This window comes from Anomaloglossus baeobatrachus, chromosome 1 (genome assembly GCF_048569485.1).
Source record: "Anomaloglossus baeobatrachus isolate aAnoBae1 chromosome 1, aAnoBae1.hap1, whole genome shotgun sequence".
Classification (NCBI taxonomy): domain Eukaryota; kingdom Metazoa; phylum Chordata; class Amphibia; order Anura; family Aromobatidae; genus Anomaloglossus; species Anomaloglossus baeobatrachus.
Genome location: NC_134353.1, coordinates 687459703 through 687474676, shown reverse-complemented (window position 1 = coordinate 687474676; position 14974 = coordinate 687459703).

Sequence of the window (14974 nt, the reverse complement as noted above, 5' to 3'; positions counted from 1 at the left end):
GGAGGCTGTCATCAATGCCAAAGGGTGTACAGCCAAGTATTAATTAGGGGTACCTTTATTACTGCACATGCTGTTCATTTGGTTTCTTCTTTGAAATTACCACATTTAAGTTGACAAACAATGTTACTTTGGACCACTAATTAAAAAGTCCTGAGGTTATAACTTTGGTACCTTTCCATTTATTTCTGAAGATATTGTACAATCTATGAAAAAAATGAAGGGGTGCCAATAATTGTGAGCAGCACTGTACGTATATGTTGTCATATGACTAAGTTGAAAATGGACTCTCCCGCTGTTATTCATTAGTACCACTAACTTTTCCAGCCTTTTGATCACCCTGTCTGAACTTTTTGGATATGTTTTGCTGTCTTCAATTTCTAAATAAGTGAATTTTTTCAAATGAAATGGAAAATGTCTAACTTTCAGTCTAACTTTCAACCTTTGATCTGCGTTATTCTGTTGTGAATAACATATTGCTATAAGAGATTTGTAGATCACTTTTTTTTGTTTTCTTTACATATTACACTGTGTCTCAATTTTTTGAGAAATTGGGGTTGTACTTTCATTTTTTGTCGTGTTTAATTATATGATGCAACAAACAGATGGTAAATTCTGATGTTGTTATTATTGAGGAACTGTGATGTCATCACCTTAATGTTAATTATGAAATGTATTAAGGCATAATGTGGCACAGATTGTAACTGGCATGTGGCAATACAACAAGATAGCTAGGATTTCTGTGCAAAACCATCTGTCCTCCAGTCCTTGTTTTCAAGCATTCATAGAAATCCCCAAAGACTTAAAATACTATCATAATTTATACTACTAAAGAAATACATGTAGTTAATATGCAAGTGATCCTAATATGTAATAGACAATTAACACTATCGCCTAATGGGTTTTTACAGTTTTATTGCAAATAGTCACCAGGGGATCAGGCAAGAAACACGTACGGTAAGGGATAATTGCTTAAATTGGACCTGTCATATTTTATGCGCGATGTTGAAATGATTGTCTTGGTTTGTAGCTTGATTAAAAACTTATTACTGGTGTGCTGACGAAAAGGGGTATACAGCAACTAGGGACCAAGAGGAAGGTTAACCCCTGACAGTTACCCCAAGCAACGCTGAGCTCTCTGATGTCCCTAGACAGTTTCTTTCACCCCGTGTGGCGATCACAGTCCTACCCCTGACTCACCCTAAGTTTTGCCCTGACTAGTGCAAAGGGCAGCAATAACACTAGTCCTGGTCTATACTAAAGATATAAAAGTGAATTAGACAGACAGGGGTAAAAGAGACTTCAAGACTCCTATCTCCAGAAACAAGTCCAAAACAAACTTTGCTTTGACGATTAACACCTCCACACGGAAACCAAGGTCTAGCAAGCTATCACTGGCAATTACTCACACTAAGAGGTGAGTATTTATACCAGAGGGAACTGGATAAAACAGAACAGCTAAGATCGGCTAGGACGGAAAGCCGTAGGAGACAAAAGAAGAGCTTTAAACCTTATAGCTTTAGCGCAAGGGAAATCTGCATGGCTAACAGGAAGCAAAGCAGCTCCAAGCAGTGCAGGTGTGAGGGTAGCCACTCATTGCAATCTTCTGAGACCACTTTCTGTTGTGATAGCCCTGTGACAGTACCCCCCTCCTAAGAGGGGACTCCTGACTCTCAGGATCTGGTCTATATAGGTGCAAAGCATGAGACTGGACCAGCATAATCACATGAACATCAGATGCTGGAACCCACATCCTCTCCTCTGGATCCTTTCAATGCACCAAGTACTGAAGTGATCAGTGTACAAAGTGGGAATCAATAATCTTAGCTACTTGAAACGCCAGATTCCCATTAACAAAAAATGGTGAATGGGGCAACGGTACTGATTCCGAAGAAGCAATATATTTCTTGAGGAGTGATCAGTGAAACACATTATGGATTTTAAAAATAGGTGACAAGGCAAGGCAAAATGCTACTGGATTGATCACAGCGACTATCTTATAAAAGTCCAGTGAACTTGGGTCCCAGTTTCCAGGATGGAAAGTTAATTTAATGTTTTAAGTTAACAACCACACCAAATCAACACTCAAGTCCGGAAAAACCATGCGCTGCAGATCAGCCATACTTTTATATTTTGAACCCATCACACTCAAATTAATCAGTACCCCCACCACACACAGTTTATAGACGAGGAAAACCTCTTTTCCCCAGGAACTCCTGAAGAATGATTTCCATTAAAGGTACAGAATTGTGGAAGAAAACCATATGCCCCAAAGATCGAGGATTTACTTTTGGAATTGTGATGTTGGTTATTTACCGCAAACTCTGCTAAAGGTAAATAAGAAACCCAATCCTTCTGATTTTCAGAAAAAAAAAACACCTTCGATATATCTCAAGATTTTGATTCACCCATTCAGTCTGCCCATTAGACTGTGGGTGAAAAGCGGACAGACATGGGAGATGCATCCCTAAACGAGTACAAAACACCATCAAAAACTTTGAAATAAATTGAGTTCCACAATCCTAAACAATATCAGAGGAAAACCCATGAAGTTTCACAATCTCATTAATGGAAACTTGAGCCAAGGTTTTAGCACTCAGAAGTGCTGGTAACATAATAAAATGAGCTATTTTGCTAAATCTATCCACAACTACTTTGATAACATCACTGTTTTAACTGCAGACACAGGGAGATTAGTGATAAAATCCACCTACAGGTGAGTCCATGGTCTATGAGGAACAGCAAGTGGTTGCAGAACGTCAAATAGACGAGCAGGGGGTTTTAGCACACGCATATGTATTACAAGGCGAGATATAATCCTGGACATCATGATGCAACCTTGACCACCAAAAACAACAAGAGAGTATATCTGTGGTAGTTCTACTACCAGGATGACCTGCAAGAACTGAATCATGAACAAACAGTTTATCTGGAGGACAAGTGGCAGGGGCATCCTCACGGGCCTCTGTGACCTCCTTCTCCAGGTCTGAACATATTGCACAAATAATGACTCATTTCTGCAAAATGGAGAAAGGCTCACCACCATTACCTCCCCAAGGGAAACAAGGTGACAATGCATCGACGTTAACATTTTTAACACACGGACAATACGTCACAAAAAAGTTGAAACTAGTGAAAAACAGAGACAATCTTGCTTGTCTAGGAGTAAAGTGGGGTTTACTTGCTACAATATTGTTAATGAATTATCGTTGGGGTCACGTTGTTTGTGACGCACATCCAGCATCATTAACGATATTGCAGTGTGTGACATTTATGAGCGACCGTAAACGATCGCAAAAGCAGTCAAAATCGTTTGCCGCGGAGAGGTCGTCCTGAAACAAAAAATCGTTTTCTTTTTATTAGCGATGTTGTTCCTCGTTCCTGTGGCACCATACATCGCTATGTGTGACACCGCAGGAGCGACGAACATCTCCTTACCTGCCTCCACCGGTAATGCGGAAGGAAGGAGGTGGGCGGGATGTTACGTCCCGCTCATCTCCGCCCCTCCGCTTCTATTGGACGCCTGCTGTGTGATGTCGCTGTGACGCTGCACGAACCGCCCCCTTAGAAAGGAGGCGGTTTGCCGTCCAGAGCGACGTCGCAGAGCAGGCATGTGCGTGTGACGCTGTCGAAGCGATAATGTTCACTACGGCAGCAATCACACAATATCGCACGTACGACGGGGGCGGGTGCTATCGCGATTAAATGTGTAAACCCCGCTTAAGTCACTTAGCAGATTCCAAACAAACAGTGGGTACAGAAAGTATTCAGACTCCTTTAAATTTTTCACTCTTTGTTTCATTGCAGACATTTGATAAATTCAAAAAAAGTTCATTTTTTTCTCATTAATGTATACTCTGCACCCCATCTTAAGGGTAAAAAAAAACAGTAAAAAAACAGAAATGTAGAAATGTTTTAATTTTTTTTAAACAAGAAAAACTGAAATATCACATAGCTGTAAGTATGCAGACCCTTTGCTCAGACTCTCATATTTAAGTCCCTTGGGGCCATTTCCTTGTGATCCTCCTTGAGATGGGTCTACTCCTTCATTGCAGTCCAGCTGTGTTTAATTAAACTGATAGGACTTGATTTGGAAAGACATACACCTGTCTATATAAGACCTCACAGCTCACAGTGCATGTCAGACCAAATGAGAATCATGAGGTCAAAGGAACTGCCCAAGGAGCTCAGAGACAGAATTGTGGCAAGGCACAGATCTGGCTAAGGTAACCAAAGAATTTCTGCAGTACTCAAGGTTTCTAAGAGTACAGTGGCCTACATAATCCTTATATGGAAGACATTTGGGACCACCAGAGCTCTTTCTAGACCTGGCTGTCCAGCCAAACTGAGCAATTGTGGGAGAAGAGCCTTGGTGAGAGAGGTAAAGAAGAACTCCAAGATCCCTGTGGCTGAGCTCCAGAGATGCAGTAGGGAGATGGGAGAAAGTTCCACAAAGTCAACTATCACTGCAGCCCTCCACTAGTCGGGCCTCTATGGCAGAGTGGCCCGACGGAAGCCTCTCCTCAGTGCAAGACATATGAAAGCCCGCATAGAGTTTGCAAAAAAACACATGAAGGACTCCCAGACTATGAGAAATTAGATTCTCTGGTCTGATGAGACAAATATAGAATTTTTTGGTGATAATTCTAAGCAGTATGTGTAGAGAAAACCAGGCACTGCTCATTACCTGCCCAATACAATCCTGACAGTGAAACATGGTGGTGGCAGCATCATGCTATGGGGGTGTTTTTCAGCTGCAGGGACAGGACGACTGGTTGCAATTGAAGAAAAAATGAATGTGGCCAAGTACAGAGCTATCCTGAAAGAAAACCTCTTCCAAAGTGCTCTGGACCTCAGACTTGGCCAAAGGTTCACCTTCCAACAAGACAATGACCCTAACCACTCAGCTAAAATAACAAAGGGGTGGCTTCAGAACAATTTTGGGACCATTCTTGACTGGCCCAGCCAGAGCTCTGACCTAAACCCAATTGAGCATCTTTGGAGAGACCTGAAAGTGGCTGTTCACCAATGTTCACCATCCAACCTGACCGAACTGGAAAGGATCTGCAAGGAAGAATAGCAGAGGATCCCCAAATCCAGGTGTGAAAAACTTGTTGCATCATTCCCAAGAAGAATGGCTGTACTAGCTCAAAAGGCTTCTACTCAATACTGAGCAAAAGGTGTGAATACTTATTATCATGTGCTATTTCACTTTTTCTTGTTTAATAAATTTGCAAAAATTTCTACATTTCTGGGTTTTTTTTCTGTCAAGATGGGGTGCAGAGTGTACATTAAAGAGAAAAAAAATATAAACTTTTTTGAATTTACCAAATGGCTGCAATGAAACAAAGAGTGACAAATTTAAAGGGGTCTGAATACTTTCCGTACCCACTGTAATACATTTTTATGATCCAAGAGGACTATGACTGGATATACTGCCCCCTCCAAAAAATGACGCCATTCCTCAAAGGCCAATTTTATAGCCAGGAATTGCCTATTGCTGATATCAGTTCCTTTCAGTGGGTGATAATTTCTTAGAGAAAAAGGCACATGGATGCCATTTACTTTAGGACAACCCCTGTGACCATACAGCCCATACCCACCACCTCAGATGAATACACCTCTACAATAAATGACTGGGTGACTTTGAGCTGTATGAGGACCAGAGCAGAAGCAAAACTTTTCTTTAAGGAGGCAAACGACACATAGGCCTGATCAGACTGTCTTGAAAAGTCTGTCCATTTCCTGGTCATATCCGTTAATGGTTTAGCTACTACCGAAAAGTCTTTAATAAACCTAAGTTAATAATTGTCGAGACCAAGAAACTGCTGTAAATCCTTCAGATTTTCGAGGAGATCTCAGTCCAGGACCACCTAGACTTTCACAGAATCCATACAAAATACGGTAAATGATAATAAATACCCCAGAAATTTAATCTCCTGAAAGGCGAACATACATTTCTCTAACTTGACAAAGAGTTTATTCTCCCTATATACCTGTAAAACCTGCCTTATATGTACCTGGTGTGACTCTAGGTCAGGTGAATAAATTAAAATATCATCCACATAGATGACCACAAATCTACCCACCAAATGTCGGAGAATGTCAAAAACAAAATGCTGAAAAACGCAAGAGCGTTGAACAAACCAAAAGGCATGAAAAGGTTTTCATAATGCCCTTCTGGAGTATTGAAGGCTATCTTCCACTCATTCCCATCCCTGTTACGGATAAGATTGTAGGCCCCCCTAAGATCCAGCTTGGTAAACCATTTAGCCCCATATGCATGTATACTATGTATGTATGTATGTATGTATAGCCCCATAAATCTGGTTAAAGAGGTCCGGGATGAGAGGGAGAGAGCGAGAATACCAAACAGGGATCCAAATCAGTTTGCGGAAATCCAAATAGGGGCGCAACCCCCATCTTTCTTCTTAACAAAGAAAAACCCTGCTGCCATGGGAGATGAGGGTCTCATATGTCCTTTAGTTAGGCTCTCTGTAATGTAATCCTTCATAGCTTGCTTCTAAAAACCGGAAATGTTATATAACCTGCTTTTAGGCAACTTGTCCCTTGGAATTAGATTGATTGCGCAATCATAAGGGCAGTGAGGTGTCAGCTCCTGACACCCTTTCTCAGAAAAAAACATCCTTAAATTCCGATAAAAACTCTGGCTAGGATATAGTAGAGACCATAGCTGTACAGGTGTGAGAAGGTGAACTAGCCACCATTGTTCATGGCTAGAAATAAGGACCTGGTTAAAAATGTACATGGCAAGCCGTTATATCACCTCACAAGCATGGTTTAGACGTATATATTTGTGTCGCATAAATGTGAACATTGTATTTATTGTATGTAACTTTACCACCTGCTTGCTGTCAGTAATGATGTGATAATACTTTATAAGGGACTAAAATGTCATTATTCAACCCAAGAAGCCACTGCTTTTCAGCATAGATGAAGGACTGCAATACATAGCTCAGATGGGGGCGGGGCTACAAGCTGATGTAAAAATGTACATCACAGGAAGTACACTGGTGGCCATCTTGGGAGCAGTTGACAGTTGGTAGTAAATGAACACAGAGACAGAGGACGTGCAGAAGAGGGAAGAAATAATATATGCAAGTAGAAATTTATCATCTTGATCAGAGCTGTGACAGAGTGGAGCTGACCCTGTCCGTATCCGAATCCTTACCAGATGGGAAAAAATTGCTGATAGGACACTGCTGTTAAGTTGATAAGACGTTGCCAAGGAGAAAAGCCACAGTGACCAGCAGTACTGCTCATCTGTTGGAGAGGCCTCCCATCCGACTGTGTACTTCAGACATATTGTCCAGAGCAGATCCGGGTTCGTAAGATAACTAAGGCCCACTGCGCCATTGCAGTTGGTAACCGTGCACGCACCTCACACCAGTTTGGCACCAGAATATTTGAGACGGCGTCAGGGCTTGTAGTTAGTTTAGGTAAGCATAGTAACTCTGACAGGCCGCAGTTACTACACAATCATCATTTGGGACCACCGTTTCTACAACTACATCATCTAATGCTTCGCCATTGAAGCTTCTGTGTAGACCACAACGACCTCACTTACACCTGGATGTTGATAAGGCCTATCACGGACTTTTGGCCATAATTGAGCTCATCCAGGAGGAAGCTTGTGTTGAACAATATATGTGTTATTTATTTAAAGAAGTTGTTCAGTTACCAAAACTGATTTTTTTTTTTCTGATAAATCTTGCTAATATGTGCCCCTCAACACATCTATTATGTTTTTTCAGCAAAATTAGCTTTTATTGTGCACTAGCAGCACACGGTCATTGCTGGCTCCAGCTCTGATGGGGTTAATCTCTCCTCTGACTTCCTGTGTTCAGTTCCTACAAGTCCCAGAATTCTTTGTGGCTTTAGGGCGGTGTCTAGCTTATCTAACACACCCATTGTGTCTAATACACCCACTCTGCTCTCCGACCAAACCCTCCTCCCTGCCTCTTCCCAGTTGATTCACTGAGAGCAATCAAAGAGACAGCAGCAGCTCTACACAGCCAGGGGAAGAAAGTGTGTGTGCGCGTATATACAGTGTGTGTGTGTATGTGTGCGCGTATATACAGTGTGTGTGCGTATATACAGTGTGTGTGTGTATATACAGTGTGTGTGCGTATATACAGTGTGTGTGTGTATATACAGTGTGTGTGCGTATATACAGTGTGTGTATATACAGTGTGTGTGTGTATATACAGTGTGTGTGCATATATACAGTGTGTGCATATATACAGTGTGTGCGTATATACAGTGTGTGCGTATATACAGTGTGTGTGTATATACAGTGTGTGTGTGAGTGTGTATGTGTGTGTGTATGTCATACTCACCTGTCTGCAGGGTCCGGGTGCCATGCCTGCTTCCAGCCCCTGTCTCGGTACCGCCGCTCTGGCTTTGTGCAGTCTCCCCGGGGCACGTACGAAGCTTGCAGGACCTGGCGGTGGATCACCTGATGCAGTCACCTGACGCATCAGCTGATCGATTCTCGCGGTGTCGCCGGCTTTTTCGCACCCGGCCGGCTATCAGCTGATCCTGCCGTCAGGGGACTTCATCAGCTGATTACCGGCAGCTCCTGCAGTGATGGGCCAGGATCAGACTCCGCTGCAGGAGCTACCGGTAATCAGCACATAAGTGAGTATGTATTTATTTATTTATTTTTTTTTTTTCTTCTACTGATGCATCAGCTGATTGTATAATCGGCTTTTATACAATCAGCTGATGTGTGATGTGATTCACGTAGTTTAACCTGACACATCATCTGATCGCTTTGCCTTCCAGCAAACCGATCAGATGATATTGGATCCGAATTGGATGGCGCGGGACCCTTCACCCAGGATTACTGAGGGGGGTTCTTTATTTCAATAAAGATGGAGTCACTAATTGTGTTGTGTTTTATTTCTAATAAAAATATTTTTCTGTGTGTTGTGTTTTTTTTTTTATCATTACTAGAAATTCATGGTGACCATGTCTAATATTGGCGTGACCCCATGAATTTCGGGCTTAGGGCTAGCTGATAATATACAGCTAGCCCTAACTCCATTATTACCCAGCTAGCCACCCGGCATCAGGGCAGCTGGTAGAGTTGGATACAGCGCCAGAAGATGGCGCTTCTATGAAAGCGCCATTTTCTGGGGTGGCTGCGGACTGCAATTCACAGTGGGGGTGCCCAGAAAGCATGGGCACACTGCACTGTGGATTCCAATCCCCAGCTGCCTAGTTGTACCCAGCTGGACACAAAAATTAGGCGAAGCTCACGTCATTTTTTTTTTTAATTATTTCATGAAATTCATGAAATAATTAAAAAAAAAAAGGGCTTCCCTTTATTTTTGGTTCCCAGCCGGGTACAAATAAGCATCTGGGGGTTGGGGGCAGCCCGTACCTGCCTGCTGTACCCGGCTAGCATACAAAAATATGGCGAAGCCCATGTCATTTTTTTTTCTTTTTGGGTAAAAAACTGCATACAGTCCTGGATGGAGGATGCTGAGCCTTGTAGTTCTGCAGCTTCTGTCCTGTCTGCTCTCCTGCATACACTAGTGAATGGAGGATGCTGAGCCTTGTAGTCCTGCAGCTGCTGTCTGCTCTCCTGCATACACTAGTGAATGGAGGATGCTGAGCCTTGTAGTTCTGCAGCTGCTGTCTGCTCTCCTGCATACACTAGTTCTGCAGCTGCTGTCTGCTCTCCTGCATACAATGAACATTTTGAATAAGGAAATTACATCAGACCTTTTTTTTTTTTCATCAACAATCTTTAATGGCATTGTGCACTGATTAAAAACGCAGTGAGCAAAAACGCAGCAAAAACGCACCAAATCGCGGCAAAAACGTGACATGTAGCACCGCAGATGACAGAGCAGAGCAAGTTGGCGACATGCTCTGCTCTGACACATAGTGTGCTGCATGTCACTGTATCCACTCTGGGACTTGTTGTGCAGGTGACCGGATGCTACATGTCACTAACTGTCTCCACTGTGGGACTTGTTGTGCAGGTGACAGAGTGGAGCAGATTGGTCCCATGCAGCGTCCGGTCACCTGTGCTGCTGGTGGGAGTATATGATCACACTGCCGACACCGCCCGCTCTCCTGACAGCTGAGCACAGTGGGCGGGTGGACAGTGTGATCACATACTTGCGTGACAGGGGGGATTTCAGTGGAGGAAACCCCCCCTGTACTCCACACTGGAGCCCGTACTTCCCACAGCTGATGGAGGGTAAGAGCGCGCTCTGCCTTCACCGCTCCACACTGGCGTCCTCCGGCTCCTCCCCTCGATGCTGTGCTGTGATGTGCGGTAGTCATCGCCCACAGCCCAGTCAATCAGTGTGAGTGGCGCCGGCATCCTGTGACGTACCCGTCTAGTTTGAGAGCCCGGAAATGCCGGGATGTCAGAGGATGCTGGCGGCCACAGCTCCAGGGGGTCATGTGACAGGCACTGAGAGTGCAGGAGAGCGCCGCTCAGTGCCAGAACAGGAAACAGAAGACAATGGAGAAGATGCATATAATGGTAAGTGATAATCATTGGGGAAAAAAAAAAATGGGTGAACCACCCCTTTAAACTTTTATTCTCTTCGCTAAGCAGCCGTTGCATATGGTAAGTTGTTTGGTTATTCAAAGTGAATTTTGGGAAGGATGTTCCATTAATATGCACTGTATTTATATTTGGGTAGGGGAATAGTCACTTAGGGGTTAGAGTAAATTTATCTTTGTAAACTGTTGTGCTGTTCCGCGGGCGGTTTGAATTTCACACCCATCCAATTTTCTCATGTTTAATGGTATTAATAGGTAGTTGGTGGTTGGATTATCCAGTCACGCCTGTAGGTAATGCATAGTGTATATATTGTAGTTGATACATATTGTAAGGCGCCACGCTGTATAGCACAAGGGTCTCAGTCTCTTCGCTGAGTGTCTGTTGATTTTCCCTTAGTTTTTTCCCATGTTTTGATTGTGTTCATATCCAAATGGTACTAAAGTACTTTCATTAGTTGAACTAATTTTGGGGCCGTTTATTTCCCGTTGACTTTGCTGTATCCTAAAGAGCCCACCATGGTACATGGCTTACACAGGTGTTGATGCAATTGTTTAGACAGTAATTGCTCCACCTCACTAACTCCCGTGACTGCCACTCTATTACAGGATTGTTTAAGGTAAGCCATGGAAGAGCTAAAACCAACTTGAGGGGAGGGCAACCCCTCAAGCACACAACAGCCGATGGCTTCAGTGTGCCTAGCCCCAATTTGGAGACATAAATCCTGAAGGATCTGAGTGAAATGCCCCTAACTCAGGGATGCAGACTCTATAGCAAATATGGAAATAGGCTTAGGCAACTTATAAGGAGTAAGGCCCTGGGACTGGAAGAACCGAGTGTCCACAAGACTGGACCCCGCACCACTATCCAAAAAGGCAGAAATAAACACCCGTCTTCCACCTAAAAGGACCTCGGCGGGTAAAAAATAATGTGACCCACCTTCTGAGGAGATATGTACACCCAGGTTGACCATCTCTGCATGCAACCTGGGCTCATTAGTTGGTTGTTTATGATTACGTATTTAGGAGCAGGTATCTACAAAATGACCCTTACAACCACAAAAAAAAACAAATTCCTGTTTTGTAGAGAACAACTGGAGGACCGGTGTACTGAGTTTCCCTCCCCGAACTGCAGGGGTTACTCTATTGGCTCAGACACAAGATCATTAGTAACAAAAAACCCAGTTAGTAACAGTGTCTCTTTTGGTCTCTCATGGAGATGATAATCAATCCAAATTACTAAGGACATGGTGGATTTCAAAGACAAAGGTGTCTTTTACTCTTTCGGTCTTTCAGACCCTGACAAAAATAACTCTGGAGAGAGGGGTTGTTCCACCTAGTTTCCATGTACCAACTCTAGAACTCAGAGCAAAACTCCTCAGCTGACCGATCTCCCTGCCTAAGCTGGCGTAGTTTGAATTCAGATAAGGAGACATGGTCGGGGACATCATAAACGAACTTGGGAGCACTGAAAAATTCATCAATCGACCAGAGCGACTGATGGGAGTGACAGAACCCTGGCTTGAGAGGCCCTGTAAAAAGGACATAACAATCAACACCCGCTGCTCCTCGGTACTGGAGGAGTACGGTCAAAGCCTAAAGTACAGTTTACAAGCTTCCCTAAAAAACAACAAACTAGTCCTGACTTCCAGAGAAACAATGCAATAAAACCAGTTTAGGCTAAGAGGGGAATTGCCCGGAAGTGGCGACGACTAAACCTAAGGTCTGTGGCTGGCGCTGCAGTATCATCGAACGCAGACCTGCCAACTCCAGAGACAGATTTTGTAGCTGCGTCGCCAGAGCAGCAACAGAGTTCATAATAGACCTGAATAAGATTGAGCCAATGATAATATGACACTTTGTAAAGGAGCCAAACGGCGCACAATGAGACAGAAGAGAAAGGGAATACTGTCACTAAGGATGGACAGGAAGGGTAACCCTGATACTTACCCTACGTAATCCTGAGCTCGCTGAGATCCCTAAACATGATCTTTCACACCGTGCAGTGATCACATTCGTACCCCTGACTTACCCTAAGCACTGTCCTGTCTAGTCCACAGGGCAGCAGGAACACTATTCCTGCCCTATGATAAAGAAACAAAAGGGAATTAGACATACAGGGCTAAAAGAAAGTTCCAGGCAGCTATCTCCATAAACAAGTCCAAAACGACCTTTCTTTCCATGGCTCACAACTCCACACCGATACCAAGATCTAGCAGGCTATCACTTGGAATTACTCAAGCTAAGGCTCACCTCATATCAGCGGTATTTGACGCAAAACTGGATCCATTACAAATGCGTTTCAGTTCCATTCATTTCCAATAGAATCGCAGCAAGAAGCGGTCACATGTGGTTGTGTATGACGCACGCAACCGCATGTGACTGCATCTTGCTGTGATTTCATTGGAAATGAATGGAACTAAAACGCATTTGTAACGGATCCGGTTTTTGCGGCAAAATACTGCTGATGTGAGGTGAGCCTAAGAGGTGAGTATTTATGCTCTGCTGTGTGTTCTAATACCTGGTATGTCAATTCATGCACTCTACTTTCCCATGAACTGATCTCCACTTCCCTTTGCTCTGCTGTGTGTTCTAATACCTGGTATGTCAATTCATGCACTCTACTTTTGCACTATATCTGACCTGTTCTTTCTTTGCTTCAATATCTTCCTGACATCCTCCAGCATCTCACCCCCCTGTTTTGCACCCTCCTTTTATGACCATTGTTTATTTTGCCTATGTGTAGCTGCATCTGGTTTTTTTTTTTTGATTGAGTGATCAAGGGGTTATTCTTGTACCCCACCCCTTCACAGCTGAGTGCACTTGTATGTGTATATACTGGGGCAACTAAAAGTCTGCACAAGACAAGTATGCACCATATAAGTATGATGCATTGAATTAGGCCAGAATTGGGCCGGAAGTGACCGGAAGGTAACTGGATACATAGTCACAGTAAACAATGTTTGTGTGTGTTTTTACTTTCACCCCTATAATACTTCACTTTTTACTGCGCCCTCTGTTCCCTAAAACCAGTTATGAACTATTCATCTCTCCCTCCATCCTCCCCACCCATCTTACCTTCCCCTCAGATATTTTCCTCCACATTTCACCCAGTGTCTCCAGACACACACGTCCATCTCATGGCCTCTCCTGCTCCCACTTACTAACATTCTCACTGCTTCTCCTCACTGCTGGGGATATTGCTCCAAATCCTGGTCCTCCTCACCACATCCCTATTGTCACTTCAAACCCTCTTCAACAACCTAACACAAATTTCCGCAACCTCGCAAACCTCTTACCCATTCACCCAGCCCCCGCTCCCCCAGTTCCACTAACAGGAGCTCTATGGAACGCTCGCTCTGTCTGCAACAAACTATCCTACATTCATGATCTTTTCATCACTAATAAACTCTCCTTCCTCGCCATCACAGAAACCTGGCTCACCCCCTCTGACACTGCCTCTCCTGCTGCACTTTCTTATGGCGGTCTCCAACTGTCTCACACACCCCGCCCCAGTAACAAGCATGGTGGAGGAGTTGGTTTGCTCCTGTCCGACCAATGCTCCTTTACACCAATTCCACTACCACCCTCTGTTACGCTCCCATCTTTTGAGGTGCACTCCGTACGCATCTACGCCCCCTCCAACCTTCAGCTGGCTGTCATTTACCGCCCTCCAGGGCCAGCCTTTTTTGACCATTTCACCACCTGGCTACTACACTTCCTTTCCACTGACATCCCCACCATCATCATGGGTGATTTCAACATCCCCATTGACACTTCCCACTCATCTCTCTCCAAACTTCTAATACTCGCTTCCTCCTTCGGCCTCACCCAATGGTCTTCTGCAGCTACTCACAAAGATGGCCACACGCTGGACCTCATCTTCACTCGCCTCTGTTCCCTATCTATCCTCTCTAACTCGCCTCTCCCCCTGTCTGACCACAACCTACTCACATTCTCTTCCCTCTCTTCTCCAAGTATGCAACCCCCCCTCCACAAACTTCCACACCCTCGCAGAAATATCAAACACATTGATTTACACGCCCTTTCTCAGTCCCTTCCCCACACAGACATTGCATTTCTACATGATGCAGATGCCGCTGCAACTTTATACAACACTACAATCTCTGCAGCTCTCGAATCAGCTGCCCCCCTCACACACACCAAAACCCGCACAATCAACAGGCAACCCTGGCACACAAGGCAGACTAAAGAACTAAGACGGGCTTCCAGAATTGCTGAGCGCAGATGGAAGAGATCTCATTCCACTGAGCACTTCATTGCATATAAAGAGTCCCTCACCACTTTCAAGTCCAAACTCACTGCTGCAAAACAAACCTACTTCTCATCCCTCATATCTTCTCTCTCTCACAACCCTAAACAGCTATTCAACACTTTCAATTCTCTCCTCTGTCCTCCGGCACCACCT